The sequence below is a fragment of the Electrophorus electricus genome, unplaced genomic scaffold, assembly GCF_041902795.1.
Source record: "Electrophorus electricus isolate QZ-2024a unplaced genomic scaffold, ASM4190279v1 Scaffold42, whole genome shotgun sequence".
Taxonomy (NCBI): domain Eukaryota; kingdom Metazoa; phylum Chordata; class Actinopteri; order Gymnotiformes; family Gymnotidae; genus Electrophorus; species Electrophorus electricus.
In genome coordinates this window covers 854,307-877,869 of record NW_027658714.1, presented here as the reverse complement: position 1 = coordinate 877,869, position 23,563 = coordinate 854,307, and the positions used below count along the sequence as shown (strand labels likewise).

At 41.0% G+C, this 23,563-nt stretch overlaps 3 pseudogenes; all 3 read left to right on the top strand.

Moving 5' to 3' along the window:
* The first annotated feature begins 8,890 nt into the window (after positions 1-8,890).
* LOC145655978 (polyadenylate-binding protein 1A pseudogene) lies at positions 8,891-9,528 on the top strand (annotated as a pseudogene).
* A 49-nt stretch (positions 9,529-9,577) lies between these two features.
* LOC145655977 (voltage-dependent L-type calcium channel subunit alpha-1D-like) lies at positions 9,578-17,215 on the top strand (annotated as a pseudogene).
* A 747-nt stretch (positions 17,216-17,962) lies between these two features.
* LOC145655976 (voltage-dependent L-type calcium channel subunit alpha-1D-like) lies at positions 17,963-22,730 on the top strand (annotated as a pseudogene).
* The last annotated feature ends 833 nt before the right edge of the window (positions 22,731-23,563 follow it).

Sequence of the window (23,563 nt, the reverse complement as noted above, 5' to 3'; positions counted from 1 at the left end):
TGAATTTTGGGCCATTTCTGCCAATAAGAGGAACTTGGACCGGTCTGATGGATTGTTCATATAAAAACAATGTCGGAATTGGCCATTTGACTGTGGATGTAAAACTAATAGCTACCCCGATGTGTTCAATATAGGAAGCCCAAACTCGAGATGTGAATTGATGTCCCCAATATGATATTATGTCCTCTGGGATGCCAAATATACGGAACACCTGGTTAAACAAGGCTTCCACAGTTTGGCAGGCTGTAGGCATACTCGGAAACACAATGAACCACACACCCCTGGAGAATCCATCAACTACAGTGAGGACAGAGAGGTCAGTAACGCAATCTAAGGTGATGTGAGACCAAGGACTTTCTGGTACGGGAAGAAGCATGAGCTTTCCTGTGGGTAGGGTCTTAGGCATCTTGCTTTGACTGCAAATTGAACATGAAGAAACATACTTATAAATATCGCTTGTCATAGCCCTGAACCAGCGAAGAATGAGCCCACTTCAACAGATGGTCACAGCACAAGGTAGGTAATGTTTTCCCGACAGACATTCCATTGGGATGACTGTGTCTTGTATGGCTTGTTTATTCCATCATCTATTTTATATACACTTGTCTATTTAATCATCTATTGTAACTTGGACTTGTCGTATCGTTGTGAAAGTACAGCTCCTACCCCGATGTTAGCAGCATCAGCTTCCACGACAAATGGAATGGAAGGATCAGGATGTCGACGTATGCTAGTCGTGGTAAAAGCTTCTTTCAGTTTCCTGAATGCTTGATCAGCCTCCTGATTCCAAAGTAACTTGGTCATTGCTCCTTTCAGGAGGGCTGTGAGAGGAGCTGCAATGCTGCTAAAATTCCATATGAAGCATCGGTAAAAGTTTGCAAATCCCAAGAATCTCTGGAGTTTTTTAATTATAATAGTAATGGGCCACTGGAAGATGGCTTTGATCTTCTTATCATCCGTAGTGATTTCACCATGGCTGATCACGTATCCTAGAAAAGTTATAGTTGGAAGGTGGAACTCACATTTCTTTCCCTTTACAAACTCAATAAACTTTTACTCTTTACTACTCAATGCATAAAGCTGTCTGTGTTTGATGTGCTCTCATTTTCCCACCACATCCATTTAGCAGTACTTCTGAATAACCGAAATGGCTTAAAACAGCTGAGGGGATGTTTGAAACTGAGTGATAAGATGTTCAGCAATTTATATATGATAATACAAGGCAGTAAATTAAATTGGGCTGAACTGGACAATAGTACCTGGCATGAAAAGTATGTCGTAGAGAGAGTAACAAAAAACTCAACCTCTCACCTCGCGCTCTGAGATGTCTCCGTCACTGTCTGTAGTGTCCTCTAGGATACTGCTGCCCTCACTAAAGTGTGTCACCCTGACCGGGTCAAACATCTCTTGAACATAATAACTACACAATGGAAAATCAGCTTCAAGTGCTGCATTGAGCAAGAGTGCACTGTAAATGGCCAGATATAAATGGCAATGTCAGTAGTAAATTTATATATGCAGTCATGGAACAGGACCTAGCTGTAGAGCACAGCTTTAAGGTGCATATTATGATGTGCTCTTACCAATCATCCTCCTGGCTGTGTCTTGCTCTTTTGGCCAAATGTTTCTCTTCCAAAGCAGACAGACCAGACTCGCTGCATATTACTCCGTGCACTATAAATAAACCACATGTATAATGCCTTGTAAACAATGGAAGAAGGGAAATTTGAATTGTGACCACTCTGTTAAAGGGGCGGATAAGGCACCCCACCCAAACCCCCCGAAAGCTGTTCTGTTATCCCTAATTGCTATGCGATAGTCCTGTGATTAACTCAAAGGCTGGAGAAGTTTCACCTTTCTCTATTTGAATCCTGAAGGCTGTTCGGTTCCGTCGCCCACAATCCATCCTGTGTAATTAAACATTCACATCATAACTCGACCCCGTGTAATAGGGCAAACTCACTCGGATGGGGGAAAGGATTACAGACTACCTGTACTGCTGCCGCAACTCTGCGGCCATTCCAACAACATCCACATACATTCTAGCAACATCCCATTATAGGACACAGTGTATCTGGCTTAAGTACACCCATTTAATAGCATGTTGGACCTTCTTTGGCCTCCAGAACTGCAGCAATTCTTTCTGGCATAGTTTCCACTATATGCTGAAAATACCCTGCAGGAATATTGGTCCAATCTTCATAGGATATTTTCTCTCAAATTACATGGAGGGACTGACATGTTCTAAACTGCCTGTTATACCTTTACCCAGGGATGTTCTATAGGATTAAGATCTGGGGATTGTGAAGGTCAGGGAAACATTGAAAATTTGCTGTCTTAATACTGGAACAAATCCGTGATTATACAACCCTTGTGGCAGGGTTTCTTGTCTTGTTGAAAGTGTCCTTCTGCCATAGTTTAAGCAGCTGCATGAAGGGATGCACTCGGTCGCAGTACATAGGTAAGCCCTTCTGTTCAAATGTCTACTGATTTCAGAGGACCCATGGTGTGCCAAGAAAACATTCCTCACACCTTTATGCCACCTCTACCAGCTTGAACTGCTGACACCTGACAGGAAGGACTCGTTATTTCATGCTGCTTATGCCAAATTCTTACCCTCCCATCATCATAGTGCAACAGAATTTTGGATACATCTGACAAGATGATGTTCCACTGTTTAGTTTTCTGCTCTTCTGCCCACTGGAGCCTTGCCGTTCTGTTTGCCTCAGACAGCAATGACACTCGAACAGGTCATCTGAACAGGTCATCCAAATGTGCTAAGGGACGATGACCTGTGCATTCAGACATGTTAGTTGGAGCAACAGCATTGTATCTGGCTGCAATTTGCTTGACCGTGCGCCACTTGATCATCAGAATTATTCTTGATGTCATCCTCCTCTGATCCCTTTCAAAATATTGGTCCTGGCTAGTCTGGTCTATGCCTCGTTCGCAGTTCGCTTCGCTCAGACCACTTGAATTTCCCATTCTAATGTTTACATGCTGTTTTTTGTAATTAGTCAAAACTGACCTTTCATGACCTTCATTATAAACTTTTTTAAGCAGTCATGACCTCACCCTGTCATAATATTTAATATCAGATCTTCCCTGTGTCCAAAGTGATCTCATGGCAGGAATTTTCCCAAGTGTTTACATTAAAGGAATCTGACTATACTGATTACTCTTTGCCAGCTAACAGCAAATAAAAGATGCTGGATTTTGGATTATGTGAGTATATAACACGTGACTGTGTTTGTGTCAGAGAAGGGAGAGGAGAGGCTTTGTCTCCAGCCTCTCGCTGCTTGCCGCTGTTCAGCTTCTCACTCCTGAGATCCTTCTCGTTCTCCTTCTCACCATTGCGTCCCACTCCGCCAATGCTGCTGCAACTTCAACCGTTGACAAAGTGCACCGGCTCAAAGCGTGGTCTAGAGCCAAATTTGAACACGGGCATCTTCCTCATTGGCTCATCTCCTCAGAGGGGCAACAAATGCACAGTTTCAGCTCCTATCGATACCCAGGTAGAACCTTATAAAATCAAACTGACAATGACAAGGAAACCATATTTTCAACACCTCCAGCACAACAAGTAGTAGTTTTTAGCAATGCACTACTTTTAATGGTTGTTGAGCATCTGGAAAGTATGCAAGTCACCAGGGTAACATCATCAAGAAGCCCTTTTAGACTTACTTCCATCAGGTGAATTCGGCCTCTTTTTTGCTTCAGTATTTGAGACTAATTCGTAGGAGGGCATTTTGCCAACATGAATCCCCTCTGCCATGTCATGCACTCTCTGCATCAGTTGTGGGCCATACCTGCTAGACCAAACATTTACATTCTGAATACTTTGGCTCAAGTTGTTAAAATGTTAGTATAAAAATCAACACTTTTATCTGTATCTTAATTTCAGGCTGATTTAACAAGTAGATAAGCTAACGTAGTGAGCGGTTGTCTTGGCTTGTCCTAATGGCAGTCAGGGGCCAAAACACTTACTGTAACACTTTATACTTATAACGCACTTTCTATACAGAATTCCACACGCTTCAAGATTGGTCTAATGGGCCAGTCATTGCTCATCCTCTGCTGCTCTTGTTCAGTCGGCAGAGGGTGGATTTTCGTCCTGCTCCGTCTCTGTCCCATTGTCAAATGCGCTAACATTTGCTGAACTTGAATCTTATTAATTCTGATGTCAGCAGGGGTAACATTCCAGAACTGTTGTCAGTGTAAATCATTTGAATAAATGACTGTCCTGTTTGCCTGCTACGAGCTGCCATAGCTGCAGGTGTTTGGTGACTAGACCAGTCAGCATGCAGGAGTCTGCCTATGTTCAGTTAGAACAGGCATCAGTAAGATGAGACTCGCTGTACTCACTCATTATCTTAATACTGTTCATTAAATTAAGTCAGCGGTTTATATTGAGTTTACGTCATTTGGTACGACGACTCTACAGTCTTGAATTGATTTCTGCAGTGTAATATGGATATAAATGTTAAAATGTTCTATTACAGAACACGACACCTATTGCGTTTTATATTTTATATTATATCTCTGATATGACCACTGTAACATAAAGTTGCGGTTCTAAGTACGTGAAACATTTTGATCGACTGAAATGTAGATGTATGTACATGCAATATATTTGTGAGTATGTAAATCAAACAGCTATTCTTATTCTTATGGCTAGCTAAATAGATTGCAATTTCGTCGTCTTCAAGGCATGGCATGGTGTTTATTCATTCGTTGGCATACAAAATGACGCCTTTTCACGTTGTGGAACTACAAATATGGCGGCCTTTTTTCTTTAGCGTTTTAATGACGTAAAAGCAGAGTCTCACCGTAAAGTCGGGCAGGAGGATCTGGACTCATTTATTTCTTCGTATCTTCCGCCATCTAGCGGTCAATAACGGTTAGTCTTGAATTGATTTCTATCGTGTAATACTTTGGATATAAATGTTTAAATTTCCTGTTGCAGAACAGACAAAGTATAGTCAACCAGTTCTAACCTTTTGATAAAAACTTGAACTTCAAAGTAGGTGAATCTATTTCCTTAAACCAATCAGATCAAAGTTCATTTACATAACATCAATGCTTTGAGTGCTTTAGATATGAGAACATCACAGTGATCTTTCTGCTCACACATCAGTCAGTCTATAATTCTGTATTATGTTTCTATAGCTTCCAACTTTCATGAGTTCCTTGAATCTGTGGAGAAAATTGCAGACCAATGTAGTTTCTTATTTGTGAACATTTATACATTTTATGTAATTTATTTATCATTTAAATGTTTTATTACTTTTAATTTATAGACATAAGGACACAGAAAACAGTTCATATACTGAATGAATTGTTACATGGTAATATTTTCTAGACTGTGTTTACCATATGTTTTTATTTCTAAATGTTAATGCAGTGTGTTAATCTGTCACACCGAGGCAGAAGGGGTGAATCTGATATACCCCTCTTCCATTGTCAACTATTCAGAGTCCTCCAGTGGAGCTCATACAACTAAAGAAACACATACAGAGGTCACTGGAGGTTCTAAGTTACATCTAAAGTGGTCTAGTTGTGACGTTGCGAGGATAAGCAGGATGCGGGGACGAGGCACGATGAAACGCACTTTTATTTTTGCAAACATGCAAAACATACAACAAAGCTCAAACACTATGCACATCTCAAACACCAACACACGTACTATGACACACGAGACATATATACACCCAAGCCGATTACACATAACAGAGAACAGGTGAACGACACGAGAGGGTGTGGCAACACAGACGAACACACACACACCAAGATGTTTGAGGAGGGGGCGGGGCCACAACATGACACTAAGCCTGTACACACTGTTCCAACACTACCCTGTAGGGCACCATCTCCATGGAAGTGTATTTTTAAAAGCATGTTTGATAACCATATTTATACTGGAACAATTTAATCAAATGAGTTGTGTTTTTTGTTCCTCTCTAAGACCTTTCGGACGCCGATATTCAGATTTGAGTCTGAGCAAGTTGAGAAACCCACTGTGAGGGTTTCTGGGTGCTCTGGAGGAGCATCCAGAAGTTGTACACCTGCACCAAGCCTGAGACCCCTCTGCCCCTGACACAATTGCCCAGGAATGTGGGCATGTACCTAGACTATGAGGATGGGCAGCTGTCTTTCTATTACATACTAACATATCTACATATTTATCGGAAACCTCTGGGAGAAGAAGCTGTATCTCCTCTTTGCACTGCTGGACAGACACACTCATGACACTGTACTCATCAAAAGCAGCACCAGAGATGCACTGAGTCATATCCCGCTACACACCTCTCAGGCCAGCTTGTTTGCACATTTTGTCATAAAACTTAAGATGTCATTTGTTGCTGTTATATATAAAATTACCAAATTAAAAAATAAATAAATCAAAAAGTACTTGTGGCTAGAGAAACACAGCCAATCACATAAACAAGATATAATGTCAGTAATGTTTGCGGCAGGTGTTTCAAATGTGCCCAGACTCATATTCAAAAATATCCATGTTTCAACAGTTTGAAGGTGGCCATGACACTAACAGTCTGGTGGAAATTCCACAAGATATCAAACTCCACACTCACACAAACTAGTCATTCTCCCATTTGGAAAAATCCAGAATTTACCATGAACAAAAATATTAAACTTTACATCTTGGATAGAAAAAGGCATTACACACCTTAAACATATTTATCATAAGACTTCTTTCATGTCATGCCCACAACTAGCCCCAAAATATGGTATAGAAAGCCCCCAATTCCTACAATACCATCAGCTAAGATCACCTATGTGTTCAAAAATCAATTCCGATACCTACATCCATATCAGAATTTATAAACATTCCTAATACAAAAAACCTATTATCCAAGATATACAAAATAATAGTGAAATCAAATATCACAGTTACTCTCCCATCGAGACAATGGGAGGAAGATTTATTACCAGCCCCCGATGCCGCAGTTTGGATTAAAATGTGTAATAATCATTACCACATGACAGGAACACTAACCTACAATGCATTCAGTACAAAATAATACAGAGTACATTATACTACACATTGGATGTTTAAAATTGGTTTCACAAGCTCAGCAATCTGTACATACTTTACTCAAAACACATCTGACGATTACATTCATACCACTCGGCAGAGCACATCTATCAAGCAATTTTGGCAAGTTGTCATCACCAACATATCCCATGCTTTAAATAACCATATCCATCCAACACCATCTTTATGTCTCCTAGGAGACAGATCATCAACCAATAGGACAGGATACTATGTATAACATTATTATATTGATATAATAAAAATATTATTGCAAAAAAACAACAAACAAAAAAACATACTCATGAACTGGAAAACAAAAAATAATGTTAGTGTCACCCAATAGAAAAATCTATTAATAGACTATATATCAATAGAATAATTCTCAGAATTAATCAATAACAGAACCAATAATCTAGACTGGACACCTTTGATAAAATCCATACAGAGCCAATCCATAAACGCTAAATATCACACTCTAATACGTGTACATATACAATCCAACATACATGTACTCGCACATAACCATATACATACATTCACATTCACACTCACACACACACACACACACACACACACACACACACACACACACACACACACACACACTATTCCTGTAATGGTGCAGATGGCGAATACTTAAAAATATTATATATACATTTTGCGTTTGTCTGTTCATCTGTCTGTCTTATTTTTAATAATAAAGCTCTAAAGGTCCTCTGATGGGGGGGTAATAAATTAAAATATTTATTTCTCCAGATTTCTAACTCTGAGAGAAAAAAAAAACGTCCTTTTACAAATTGCACCTCGTTGTGGACCTCGGCTAGGTTTACATTCCAGGTGATTATTTTTAAGATATAAATAAAAAAAAATAAAAAATAAAGTGTAACAGTTCCCGATGAGGCGGTATGGTGGTAGCGGGCCAAAAAAATCAAAATCTTCAATATGTCGCATGTAATTTACTCTAAATAAATATATTTAGATATGATTTACATACCAGTTATATTTTTAGGCCTACTAAATGTATACTTTAAATACATTCATTAATTAGCACAGATAATATATCTGCTCTTTATACTTGGATTTTTAACCTATATATTTAAAAATTTAACTGATGTATTTATTTCTGCAGATTTCTTACTCTGAGAGAAAAAGACGTCCTTTTACAAATTGCACCTCGTTGTGGAACTCTACTAGGTTTAATTCCAGGCGAGTATTTTTAACGTCAAAGAACAAATGCCTTCTTCAAGGCAAACTGATTTAATCCCATTAACTATCTTTAATGTGATAGATTTTTGTTGCCATGAATGTTGCTGTGCTTATCAATGTAAAAGAATTTATTTTGAGCCATGTGGTAAATGATCCAGTGTGACCAGCATATGGACGATTTTTGGAAAATACTTTAACTGGGTAATATTTTGAAATGTAAGGCATTGTTAAAGTCTAGTACAGTTAATAGGCTAGTAGAGAAACAAGCCTCTCATTCATGTTATTAAGGCTATCAGTTTAAATAATTGAATAATTAATCATTAACGATAAAAATAAATAAATAAATGGCATTTGGATAATATTAAAAAATAAACATTTACATAAAATAACTCTTACGTAACAACTAAGTTGTCATCTGTCATCTGAATTCTAAAGCTAAAGTGTTCCTTTGATCGCTTTGGTCAATCGACACTTCCCTGGCTCTGTTGAATTGTTGTTGCTTTTTGGAAAACTGTTGTATAATTTGTGTATTTAGATTATTTGGTTAAGTCGTTTAATATTTTATTTTGTTCATTTACTACTTTCACCTACGATTTCCAGAAAGGTTCAACGACGTCCCTCACAAAGATGAATCCGAGTGCTCCAAGTGCTCCGATGGCCTTGTTGTACGTAGGTGATCTTCATTCAGACGTTACGGAGGCCATGCTATTCGAGAAACTGAGCCCTGCTGGTCTAATTGTCTCCATCCGAGTGTGTGGGGACATGATGACCAGTTGCTCACCTGGATATGCATATGTGAACCTTCAGCAGCCATGCTGAGCGTGCTTTGGATATGATGAACTTTAACGTCATCAAAGGCAGGCCTATGCGCATTATGTGGTCCCAGAAAGACCCCTTTCTGAGGAAGAGCAGAATTGGCAACATCTTCCTCAAAAACCTGGACAAGTCTATTGACTGCGGAGCCCTTTATGACACATTCTGCAACTTTGCCATTCCTTTCCTGCAAGGTGATTTGTGATGAGAACGGCTCTAAGGGCTACGGCTTTGTACACTTTGAGAGCGGCGAGGCTTCGGAGAGAGCCATTGAGAAACTTAATGGCATGATGCTCAATGACCGCAAAGTGTTCATTGGCTGCTTCAGGTCTCGCAAGGAGTGTGAGGCTGAGATGGGAGCCAGGGCCAAGGAGTTCCCCAGTGCGTACATCAAGAACCTTAGAGAGGACATGGACGACATGGTTAGCATTAAGGCTAAAACCCCACACTAATACAACGCAAGGAAACCCTAGAACTGGAACTGAGACCTACTGGTCTAGTATGTCGGTCTGCATAGTGGGTACAACTGTTCTAACAAGTGCTGGATGGCTCTTTGGCATCACAATTTGGTGATAGGCTGTGTGTTCACTCGAGTGTGCGGTGTGTGTTGAGTGTTGACGTGCCCCTTTGTCCCAGGCCTGTTTCCTCCGCCATGCAAGGCATCGGCGACCTGTCACAGCCGATCATCATCTCACGCCCGGCCTGGCTGTCAGCAACATCACCATCCCCAGCGACTCAAGAGGACGAGGACGACACCGATGCCTAGGTCCCGCCCACCAGGTGCCCTTGCCGTGACCTCTCACACCCCTGCTGTTCCACCTGCTGCTCCACTGCAACTCAAGTCTTTTTAAATCCATTATGAAATCCTTCCTAACAGTTTCCCTGCTGTTGCTCATCTTGTGGTTTAATCCTTCCTCCCCTTCCTTAGCCCCACCTTCCAGCTGCGGCGTGAGCCAATAGGCAAACGTCATCACCTGCGTGACTGTGCAGGACTTAGACTCGTCCACATGCAGACCGCTCAGTCCCAAGTGTCTGCCCCAAGCGTCGTGTAGAACACCGCCGACCTGCCCAAGTCACTGGCCATGGTCATGCCTTTGGTGAAGGCCTTGCCCTGGGAGGGTGTTGTTCCTAAATCCCCAGTCAGCTGTTAAACATTCAAATATAAAATAAAGATGCAAACTTCAGAATTAGTACAAGAGAATAGCTGGTCCTGTTCTTTATTGCAGGTTAATGTTAAGCATTATTGAGGCACCATCATATGTCTAAGAATAAAACAAAGAACCCACATTTTTATACTAATGTTAATTTAAAAAATGTATTATGCTGCACTTGTCCTGAATTAATTTATTATAACCATATTAGATTCTAGTCCATGACTAGCATGTCAATCAAAGCTTTATCCAGCTGCTTTTGTAACCTTTTCAAGAACAGAACACACTAACATCTCAATTCTAAAATGCATTGCAGTAAAGCAACACATTAAAGGTTATTTGGTTGTACTAGTCTATTGATCCTATAGGTCAGTGGCTATCAAGAATTGATCAAGCAGTTTTACTGGGTGTGTCTGTAAAAAGAACTACAGCTCTCAGTGAGCTCATTTTTTGGTTTAAGATTAATCGTCATGAAAATAATTGCGATTAAAGCTGTGTCTGTTTAATTCAACTATTATACTATAAACCTAATATTTTAAAAGGGCTGGCAACTTTCTAGATCAGATTACAACATGAGTGTTAAGTAGAGGTGCTGTAGCTATACAGAATACAAATGCCGCCAACACTGTAGTGTAAAGGATTACAAATAGAATTTTTAGGCCCATTGCCTCAACCTCCAGCTCGAGATACCCAGGGTATGGTGTATTGAGCCCATTAGTGGCTGTCAATTTAACACAACCTATAGTGGGCAACATATCCTCATCTTCCCCATATAAATGCATTCAGAAAAATTGCTCCGTAAGAGTACTCACTTGATTATTATTCTCCAACAGGTAAGGAGTAACAACATTGCAAATCTTGAGCTCTACTAGAGGACATGTTCCAATAACACACTGCAATAATTGATCACAGGAGGGTTGTGTACTAGCTGAGTAAATGGGGTGAGTCAGGCAATCTGGGGGAACAACAACTGGGGGGTCTCGTTTCCCTGGGAGCTAGAGAACACTGGGTTTGCATTTCTTATGCTTCACTTCTGTGGGCAGTTCTTTGCAATATGCCTTGGAACCTCACATTTGAAACAGACTGGTTGCACATCCAACGGATACTTTGGCTGTGAATTCGGTCTGCTAGCAGTACTACTTTTCTGTACTGTGAGGTCTTTAGCTGCTTTAGTTAATTCAACTATGGCACGGCTCTGCTATCACTTTAAGGACGTCCTCCAGAGTGACTGACATTAGTTCTTGCACTTTATGAGCTGCACACTGTGCTCGACTAGTACTACTACCACCTCTCAACTTTACAGCTTTGGCTTTAACTAAGGACTCCTCTAGAAACCACAAATAAGCCTCCTCCCGCACCTCCATCACAGAGGATTCTGGGTTGTTTTGCACATATCTGCAAAGCTCTCTCCTAAGAGAAGAATCTGACTCCCTCTATGAACTGATCCCTTAGTGCCAATCTCTCATCAACTACGACACCACTTCAGTAGCAAGCTAAGGGCTTGCGCCAAGGCATGTGAAAATTCTCTTATGTCTTCACCCTCCTGCTGTTTACAGCTGTAAAAACAATGCAACAGTTGGGGTACACTGTGATTGTCTGAAAATGCTTCTCTGAGGTAGGTTAACTAGTCACTAGCATTATCAAGGTCAGCACTGCTGCACATACATGCCTCTTCTAGAGCCAGACCTCTTAGCAGGGACATAAAATCATACTGGTCATGGTCAGACTGATTCCTATCATCTGGTCGACATCTTCAGTGAAATCATCGACAGGCCTACCATCTTTCTCAAGCTCGCCACAAAATGGGGGAATATGCTTCTCCATGGGAACATAAACATAAAATCTATCGTAGCCATAGCTTCCTCATGTTTAGTATGCAACTCCCTAATTTGTTCTTGCAACTGTGATTCTTGTTCACCTGACTGTGATACTGTACAAACTTCAGTCTTTACAGTCCCTACTACGAGCTTGGTGAAGGATAGGAGTTGATGATGAGTTGGCTGGCACAGTCCCTCTGGCCTAAAGTTCCTGTCGTTGTCCTGTTGCGTCACAACGATGATCTCTGTAGCTCTGACGTGGTATCAAAACAGTTGTAACCAGACACCAGAACACCACTCGGTCTCCCACTAAATGCCAACCTGCTCTTCAGCACTACCGCATTAGGTACTTCACTCTATACTTGCACATAAAAAAAAAACCCTTTAGTTCCTCTTAGCTACTTGGAATACTCCACTCCTGGTAGCAAGTTTTATGGCCTGTGAATATTTGAGACCCAATGGGACATTCCTTTCCTATACATACATGAGAGTAAGAGGAAACCAGGCACATCAATTGAAAATATATGTATTTCTCTTTTTTAAACTTCCTGTAGTACACACAAGCTAGTGTACACATAATATGTCAGTGGCTGTTTGGAAATTTAAAAAAAAAACAAAAAAACAAACTATGCTTCCACACTGTAGTGTGAAGGATTACAATTAGAAAGCATCTTCTAAAATGATCGCTGACCTGTTGTGCCTGTACTTACTTTGTTAACATGTGCTAAACTCCACAACACACGTAGGCTAAACACTGGAACTTATCTGCGCTCACTCACAGTAGCTACACAAACTAACTAAACAGAAAAGAACATATTCACTTTTCCACTGACCGTATACAATTATTTTCTATGTCCCTTATTACAGAAGCGTCAACAAACTAAACTAAAATAAAGTCCCAAAACAACTGCCTTCCGGTTGGTCCTAAACAGATAGAAAGGTTCATGGAAGGTGAACCTGCAACACTGATGGAAAACTCCAACCTTTATCTTACAACTCATGCACGCACACACCCACAAAATCATTCAACAACCCTTTTGTTAGACGGCTAAAACAAATCTTAAATCTTTACTGTGTTGGTAAGGGAATAATCCAAGGTTTTTTCACCTTTTTCTTAAAACTCACAAAAAGGCAACTCACAGGAGCAAAATGTTCCTTGTTCGTTTATTGATAAACATGTTAATCCCGCTTGTTATCGCGATGGCACCACCTGGTGGTTTTAAAGGTACCACGACCTATTTGTTCCACCAGCTTTGTGTAGGCACAACCGATAATCACCCGGTTACATGTACAACCCAAAATGCATCTAAAATAAACATCAGAAATCATAAGTGCATTAACTCTTTGTAGGACTGCGATAGGTTGGATAACAACAGAACACTTGTCCCGCCATATAAGCGAAATGAACGCCTGCTTAGGTCTCCAAGTGGCCACCAATTGGCTCCCCAGAGCACTTAAATGTATTTACAGCTCTGGAAAAAAATGAGAGACCACTACAAAATGATCAGTTTCTCTAGTTTTACAATTGATGTGTATGAGTTTGACCAGGCTGAGTAGTTTTGTTTTATCCCATAAACTACTGGCAACATGTCTTCCAAATTCCAGATAAAAATATTGTATTTTAGAGCATGTTCTTTATGAAAATGACTAATGGTCAAAATAACAAAACAGTTACAGAAATTTCAGACCACAAATAATGCAAAGAAAACAAGCATTTACAAACAACACGGTACTAATATTTCTACTTTGGATGAGTCAAGAATCAATATTTGGTGGAATAACCCTGATTTTTAATCACAGCTGTCATGCATCTTGGTATGCTTTCCACCAGTCTTTCACATTGCTGTTGGGTAATTTTATGCCACTCCTGGCACAGAAATTCCAGGAGCTCGGCTTTGTTTGATGGCTTGTGACCATCCATCTTCCTCTTGATTACATTGCAAAGGTTTTCATTGGGGCTCAGGTCTGGAGATTGGGCTGGCTATGAAAGGGTCTGGTGGTCCCTCATCCACACTTTGATTGACCTGGCTGTGTGACATGGAGCATTGTCCTGTTGAAAAAAATAAATAAAAAATCATCAGAGTTGGGGAACATTGTCATTGTATTTATTTATTTATTGTCCTATGCCAGGGGAGTCAAACTCAAATACACAGTGGGCAAAAATTAAAAACTTGGACAATGTTTTGCTTAAACATTGAATCTGGAACAAGCAAAGTTTAATACTATAGACACACGTGAAATCAAATGTCAAATCAAAGACATCTGTGGCATTCATTTTTTAAATAAATGTTTTTAAAAATCTTATGCCTCTTTCTTTATTTGTAGCCTTATGAGTTAAATTTCAATGGTAACCTTTTTTTTCACAGGCTAACAATAATAATAATAATAATAATAATAATAATAATAATAATAATTTCCTTCAATGAAAATCCACCCATTCAAGTCCATGCTTTGGAGTAGCGAGGAAAAGTGCATAAAGAAAACATTCATTCAAGCTCAGTTTGCTACTCTCTGATCTACTCTGATGCACACTGGTCCAAGCCAGATACCTGACATCTCTTCTTGGATGCTAGCTCATCAATGTTTGGGGTCAGGCTCTGAGCTGAGAAAATCCTCAGGATTGAGTGAAGGTGTTCATCAGTGAGACGACTCCTGTGTGATGTTTTTCTCATCTTCATCAAGGAGAATAGTTGCTCACACAGATATGTGCTGCCTAACATAGAGAGCATTGGAGCAGCTGGGGCATTGTGTCATGGATGTAATGTGGAAACTGTGCAGCGCCCACAGCGTCATACTTTGACTTCAGCGTGTCACTATACTGGAGTTCAAGCAGCTCCATTTGGAGGTTAGTTGGTGGGCTTTCCATATCAACTGCAAAAGGATTACTAAGCAGTTAAAACCTACATTTCTGGGCATCAAAGTCAGCAAATTGCCAGGTCACTCGGCACTGAGTAACTTGAGTTTTTCAGCAAACTGTGCACTTGGGAACATGGCAGTAGAGCTCTGCATTTTTATGGTTTGGCCATAAAATTGGCCACAGGCACAATTTTGTTTTAAAAGCCCTCACTGCAACATACATGTCTGTGATGACATGGCCCTGACCCTGAAGCTGCAAGTTGTGCAGCTGGTGGCATGAGGTTGCTAATGAATGTCAACAGAGGAGGGGGCGTTTGTGGGTCCTGATTGACACGCCAATGCACCAGCAGAGCATTCTGGGATTTGTAGTATTAGCGGTGAATTCACTGTCTACCGGTGGGCCAGCTCTAGTAGACATATAGTATTTTCTCGCAGGCCAAATATAATTACACTGTGGGCGAGATTTGGCTTGCGGCCCTGAGTTTGACATCTATGTCCTATGCTATTGCAATGGCGACTCAGATTTTTGCTTAGGGCTTCATAAAGACTTGGGACAGCCCTGGCATCACAGTTTTGTGCACAGGAAAATCATCAAACCTGTTAACTGCGCTACCAGGGTTTTTCAAGTAACTGTACAAATAAATTGCAAACACAATTTCTTTTAGAACTTGGATCCAGTTACATTTTATGAGTGCCAAAATGTAATGAATCACAGCAATTTAAAAAATCGCCTTATTAGTTGTGACTCTAGAATCCTTTACACCTAGAAAATTACAGAAATTACATCTTTGATCTTGCGCTCAAAATCCTCCACATGCTTACTAGATTCACTGCCTGCACACTTTCTTAAGGAAATCCTACCTGAAGTAATTGAACCTTTTCTAAATTTAATAAACTCCTCCTTGAACCTTGGCTACATCCCTAAACCATTCAAATTACCAGTAATCAGACCACTTATCAATAAATCTAACGTCGACCCATGTCAGCTGTCAAACTACAGGCTGATCTCAAAGCTTACATTTATTTCCAAGATCCTAGAAAAAGCTGTAGCTCAGCAGCTAAGCTCATATCTGAATCAGTACCAGATACATGAAGTTTTTCAGTCAGGGTTTAGGCTTAATCACAGTACAGAAACAGAACTAAATAAAGTAGTTAATGACCTGTTGTTGGCTTCTGACCTTGGTTAGGTCTCTGTGCTTATAATGCTTGAACTGCGTGCAGCATTTGACAATATAGATCACAACATTTTACTAGATCCTGAGAGTGCTACGAGTGTTCAGGCCTGTCCGAGCCATCAACAGAGCAAAGGGACTCAAGGTACTGCCCGTTGTGCCTGTGCCCATGCGTGCCACACGCCTCTCTCCTGCCATCCCTGATAACTGCCTCTCTGCCCGTCTGACCAGAACATGGTGCAGTGTGTGTTCGTGGCTATCAGGACCATCGGGAACATCATGATTGCCACCGCTCTGCTTCAGTTCATGTTCGCCTGCGTTGGCGTCCAGCTCTTTAAGGTGCTCTCTGCTCCCCGTGCACACGTACCACCCCCTGCACCTCCCTTACTTCGTAATGACACCAGCAATACATGAATTGCACTTATGACTTGTCTCACTTTTGACAAAGTAGGTGCTCTTGTGGGTGCTGTTGAGAGTAAATGTTACATTTTGTATCGCAGGGCAAATTTTATTGCCGCACAGATGAGGCAAAACACACACTGAAGCAGTGCAAGTAAGCACTACTTAGGGAAGGTGTCTGTGTGTTATCAAATGGCAATGATTCATTGATTCTGTGTTGTTCTCATAGTGTGTGTGTGTGTGTGTGTGTGTGTGTGTGTGTGTGTGTGTGTGTGTGTGTGTGTGCGTGTGTTTGCATGTAATGCAGAGGCACATTTGTGGTATATAAAGATGGTGATGTGACTCACCCGATCATGCGCCAGCACTTCTGGCTCAACAGCGAGTTTAACTTTGATAACGTGCTGATGGGCATGATGGCCCTCTTCACTGTCTCCACCTTTGAGGCTTGACCCACGTAAGTCTCCACAATGATGTGATCCCATGTCAAAGGGCAAAGGTCAACTAAGCACATATTTCCTCCCCTGGGTTACACTTGTTCTCTTCTGTTTCATGATTTCCCTCAGACTCCTTTACAAGGCCATCGATGCCAACGGGGAGAACCATGGCTCATTCTACAACTACCGCGTGGAGATATCCATCTTCTTCATCGTCTATATCATCATCATTGCCTTCTTCATGAGGAACATCTTCGTGGGTTTTGTCATCATCACACTCCTCCACTATTCATGCTATGTCATGCTGTAACTGAAGCTAGTTATTTGGCCATTTGTCTTGTCCCCAGCATTATTTCATGGATGCCTGGAATTTCTTCAATGCTCTCATTGTGGTGGGGAGTGTGGTGGAAATTGTGGTTACAGAGTTCATTGTGAGTGTCCAGTCTGCTTTCATACTGTTACTATCAATATAGAAGTATAGAAAATGTATTGGCTGTAACATTGAGACTGAGACATAAAACCAGAAAACATGACTAGAAGTAGAGGAACAAGCACCACAGCAGGACAGGTTACTTAGGGGAAAACTCAAAACAGGTGTTAAGAACAGTTAGAACAAAGCATATTACAGGGTGGAAACAAAAAAGAACAACAAATCCACATGGCACTAGCACCACGGCAACCATGATGTCAGGGTGGGGAAACTATGGCAGTGGCATACCTGCCATACAGTATCGTATGATTTCTCAGAAATATTCTCATTAGTATTTTAGATTATTATTTCATTAGAATCATTATTTATAATCAGTAATCAGCAAAAATTATTTACAACTATATACTTGTCATAATCATCACTGCAATTGAATTTTTAAGACTGTCCAGAAGGTGATATTATTGCAAGTTTATAAACTTGGAGATCTACTAGACATTAGGCACAGCAATCAGATAATCTTACTCATAGAAATTCTTTATATAGCCTCTGCCTCTCTTACTTCCTTTTCCACAGAGCTCTGAAGACAGTTCTCGGGTGTATATCGCTTTCTTCTGTCTGTTTCGTGTGATGAGACTGGTTAAGATGCTCAGCAAGGGGGAGGGCATCCGCACACGCCTCTGGACCTTTGTGAAATCTCTTTAGGTCAATGGTCACTGCAACAACAACAAAAAACCCCTCAGTTTCTTCTCTCTACCTGAACACACAAAAGCTGAGAATTCAAATGAGATTTTTTTCTTCTGTTTTCTTCTGTTTGTCCCAAAGGCCCTCCCTTATGTAGCGCTGCTCATCGCCATGATCTTCTTCATCTATGCTGTGATTGGCATGCAGGTGGGTGGGGGAGGGAATACAGATTCTGATGAGTGTGAACATACAAATACACGTCATTTGAAGAGCACCGAATATGAACCCACTGCTGTGCAGGCATCTCAGGGACATGGTGCTTGCCTGACTGTCTTTCTCCCTAGCAGACATTGGAGCAGAGGAGCCAGCAGGAGGCACAGCAGTGGAGTCATTGTGGACCTCACAGCCCGCGGGAGCGTAGACAAAACTGCACTCAGGTTGGATGAGTCTCATCCCCACCTGTGTGCGTGTGTGCTCGTGTTTGTGTGTGTGTGCGTACATAGGTGTGCCACGGGCGAGGCTTGGCAGGAGATTATGTTGGCCAGATTGCCAGGGAAACGCTGTGATCCAGAGTCGGACTACGAGCCCGGCAAGGAATTCACCTGCGGCAGCAACTTTGCCATCATCTATTTCATCAGCTTCTTCATGCTCTGTGCTTTCTTGGTAATGCACAATTCTTTTACTTTCATGTGAATTTAATTCAGATGCTTACATTCCTCTTTATTTGCTGTGTCCATTTATCACCTTTCCCAGATTATCAATCTCATTGTTGCTGTCATCGTGGACAATTTTGACTACTTGACACATGATTGGTCGATTCTGGGATTGCATCACTTGGATGAGTTCAAAAGGATCTGGTCAGAGTATGATCCCGAAGCCATGTAAGGCCCACCTCCATAAGTAAGCCCCACCTCCATAAGTAAGATACACCTCCATAAGTAAGCCCCACCTACATAAGTAAGCTCCACCTCCATGTCTCGCTTTGCCGTCTCTCTTCATCGTCCACTTTTCTCACTCCAGCATTCTTCACAGGGTTTCACAAAGCACTTGGACGTGGTGGCCCTGCTTAGGACTATCCAGCTTCCTCTGGGCTTTGGGATGCTCTGTCCCCACCGTGTGGCCTGCAAGGTACTGCACACGCTCATGCACTCAGACAGACACAGACACAGACACACACACACACACACACACACACACACACTAGGTGAGCCATTCTTGACCTACTTACCTGCAGCAGACAAAACACAGATGCATTCATTGCTGTCTGTGGACTCCTGCCAGCAGCAAGGTACAGTATCAACTCATGGTCACCTGGAGCTTCTGGGCCATCTTTGATTTGCTGATAGTATCATTCTAAGTGTCTTTTTGCTTGGCAAATATTTGTGTGTACTATATTAGTGTCATTCATAAGAATGCAGAGGACAGAAAGAGGCTTCCTCTATGAAACTGCCATGTGTCAGCCATTGTGGTGATGAAGTTAAAGGGCGCTCTGTTATTTCCATAATTAATTTTGGACCATTTTGTTGCATCAGCAGCAGTTATGGTTCAGATACTGTAACGGTAATTCCAGGTTTACATTTGTAATGTCAGGTTTACATTACATTACAAATGTCGGTATGCATCAGTTTATTTCCAGAGCTTATCACAGAAGAGACCTTCTCTGTTTCAGAGCCATACTTTAGCATTGGTTCCATTTATTTCAATGCCATATTTTATATATGCACACTAGGCCTGCAGCTATAGGATATTTTAGTAATCGAGTATTCTCTCGATTATGGCATCAACTAACTGATTTTTCAGATAAGTAATACTTTGCTTTATTAAAGAGCAATTGGAAATATACAAAAAGAATAAGAAAAGTCTCTTAAAATAAACAACTTGTCACGATCAGTCCCTTTCATCTTCGGTGTTCCGTGTTTTCCCTGTCTTGTGTTTAGCTCTGTTCCGTTCCATAGTTTGATTTTGTCCTCACCTTGTTTGATTGCTTACACCTGTCCTTCGTTTCTAGTTTTGTGAAGTTGAATATATTTAAACCCTGCCTTGTTCCCTTAGATTTTGCTGTTCATTTGAATTATTGAATTTTGACTGATTGGTCTATGTGTTTAGTTCATTGAATGTTTGCATGTTTATTCGTATGGTTGTGTTGGTTTGTGCTCCGTGTTTCCTAGCTCTGAGTTTTCCCTAGCCTTAGTTATAGCCTGCTTCCCTGTTTGCTTTCGTGCCTTTGTGTGTTTGTTTTGTTTAATCATGTATCGCCTCGCTCTCTGTGTTGGCTCTTTGACCCTGGACTGCCTAAACGACTGATTTTGTATTTGCCCCTATTAAATCTCGCTCTTCTCCGCACATGTCTGCCTCCTTACCGCTCAACGTTACACAGCTAAACAAAACAGAAGACTTGTTTGAATGAGTTGAATGCCAAATACAAAACAGTTTGCTTTACACCCATAAAAAATATAATCCAGGTAAAACTAAGTATTTGTGTGAAATCAGAAGTAGTTTATTACTTCCTCAGTGTAAAAAATGTGACAAACTGCATTTGTTCAATTCATTCATTCAAAATACAATTTTACGTAATGGAACTTACTCCAGTCCATTAACTATAATACCTACTCCAAAAATGTCAAATTCAATGTCTCTGCCAATAAACATGATGAGAAGTCACTCCAGCATAATTATACACCACTGAAGTGATTTAATGTCACATAGTGAACTAGCTGACCTTCCTCTTGAACTGTCCGAGCTCAGGGGTTAAGGTAATTGACTTATAATCAGAAGGTTGCTGGTTCAAGTGCCACCACTGCCAAGCTGTTGGACCCCTGAGCAAGGCCCTTAACCCTCAGTTTCTCAAGTTGTACTCGGTTGTAATTGTAAGTTGCTTTGGATAAAAGCATCAGCCTGTGAGGGGGTTGAGATGGGAGGTGGCCCAAAGACCACTGCTGCAGGAAGGACAACCAATCAATATAAAGGACCAAATGTGACAGGCATATGGTCAATGCCCACCCTGACGCCCCCTATAAATCATGTCATGTTGTCAAGCCCAGTCCCTCTGTTTTCATGATGAAGAGCTATCATTTCAGCTCCATATCACCAGCTTGTTTCAATACAAGCTGATATAAGAGTATCTGATGGAAATGTCCACCATTGAGGTTTCAGTGCAGTGTTGAACACATCTACCTTTCTCACACTGAACCTCTTAGGTCTGGAAATCAGAGTGAACAGAGAAACTGGACAAGCACCGTTTCGTCTGCTTGGCTTCAGAATCATTTGCATCTATATAGGAACCAAAAATTATAAACCTCATGATTGCACATTTGATATTCCTACATTTTATTTCCTGCTTGGAAATGTGCTATATTGTAGAGATAAGGGTTTCTTCAGCAATAATGAGGCACTTCCAAAAGGCTCCACAACACTCAGAGGAAGGACAGCAGCCTTAACTCAATGATCTATGCAATTCAGCATTTTATTTATTTATGCTAGCATATATGACTGTTAGAATAAAGGCCTATTGAAACAAAGAAAAACGGATGCGACTTTTAATGTCGTAGAATGCTCACATCATATTTGAAACATATATTTCTCTTATCTTTTATATGGCAAATATGTGGCAGAGATGTTTTTAACATCATCAACTAAACAAAACAAACAGGCAACCAAAGAAAAATATAAACATTCTGGCTTTAAGCAATGAAAGCTAGATAACTAATGCTTTGCGGTTGTTCCCAGGCATAAACAGACTAGGATACATTTAGATAAACAAAAACGACTACAAACACTGACCACGTGTTATGAATGTACTCACTCTTAATGAGCCCTCCATGTGTTTTCTTACATTTCTACATTTTTATAGTCAGTGATTTGCTTTTTATAGCCAGTCCTTTTCAAACAGTACTGAAATGTAGATATCAAGAAGGTGGAGCTTGACATTGTGGGCCTAAAAAAATTAGCCCAAGAAGATCTAATTAGTGGAGTATTTCACTGATTTCAGTGTATGTAATATGTCAGAATGTGCTTGCTAGATAGGCTGTGTGAATCTGCAGCTTGTGGCTAGATCAAATCAGTCCATCTTAGCCAATTTGTATTTTTATTATGACCTTTAAGTGATGCTATTGTTCTTGGGTCCACAGAAGTCCAAAATAATCTGCTTCAATGCATTTCTTAACTACATATAAGAAGGTTTGAATGGTAAGAATATGGTATTGATGATTATGATTAGGATTTAGCCCCACTAGCCCATTTATAACAGCTGCCCCTGTGTATGTATATGTCCTACAGTAACTATACGGCTTGCTGTGATTTTTATTCATGCTTTTTATTGAAATACCATAAGATATTGGGATATTATTGCGATATCAGGCTAACTGAAATGTTCAGTCAAGGTTAAGGCTGGTTTTCAGCATTGCACAAGGGCTGTCTTCAGACCACGGATGTGCAGGCCAGGAGGCTACACTGCCACGACAGCTGTCCTGCTCTTCCAGGTCGAACGGCTCAGGCGTCCTCACACTCAGTTCATCCAGGTCAAGTAAGAGCTTCATCTGTTACTGTTCTGTTACTGTACTGTTAGCTTCATCCAGGAAGGTCCGAGATTGGGCTGGCTCAGAAGGAGGAACATCGTGTGGCAGAAAGTCCAAAGCAGAGGGCAAGAGAGCAGCTCCGCGTCCAGCCGAAGGCGCAGATGCACACTTGCGGCTTTGTGGATTTGTGTCCATTTTAAGATCAGGCGAGCAACTTCTAGCTTTGTCCCGGACAGTCAAAGTGTGGTCCAGCTCATAAATGGGCACACCAGGTAGGTCAAAACACATCAGTAAAGAAGTAGGGCTGTTTCTAGTTGAAAATGAACACTTGGAACTTCGTGGAGTGGCAAATAGGGTGTCCAGATTCAAACAGATTTCCTCAACAGGCGTCATCATAAGGCTTCTTGGTGTAGTCATTGCTGAATTTCTTGATTGCCATATCGGGAATCTCTGGGTTTGGGAAATAGCTGTCCAGGAATCACGCTCATTTTCAGTAACCAGATTCTGCACTTTTTTAGCTAGTCCACTGTGCTTTCTTTGGCTGGTTGAGTGAGTCTCCACATGTTCAGCACTCTTGCTGAAATCGATAACCGTATTCATAGGACAGTTTTCCATGGTTCGGGATGTCGGTCTCAAAGAAGCTGATCCAGGCCTCTGAGTGCTCCTGCGTGAAGACTGCCTGCTACAGCTGACTGAGCAGACATCCTCTGCAACGGAGACGCTTCCCTGGACTTTGTGCAACAGCACTGCGCACTGCTGAAGCAGCTGGCTGGAAGTATAAAAAGCCATAGAGAGATCTGGCCTTAAAATCTGATTGGCTGAGCTGAGCTGCCAAGTTGATATACATACAGTATCAATTTAAATGCTATGACACTATGCTTCACAACAACAGGATTCTGTATTAATACAACCCTCCATTTACATTTACATTTACATTTACATTTTTGGCATTTAGCAGATGCTTTTATCCAGAGTGACTTACAAAAATACTTTGTCATCTATTGTATCCTAGCAAGTACAGTAGGTTAGAGAC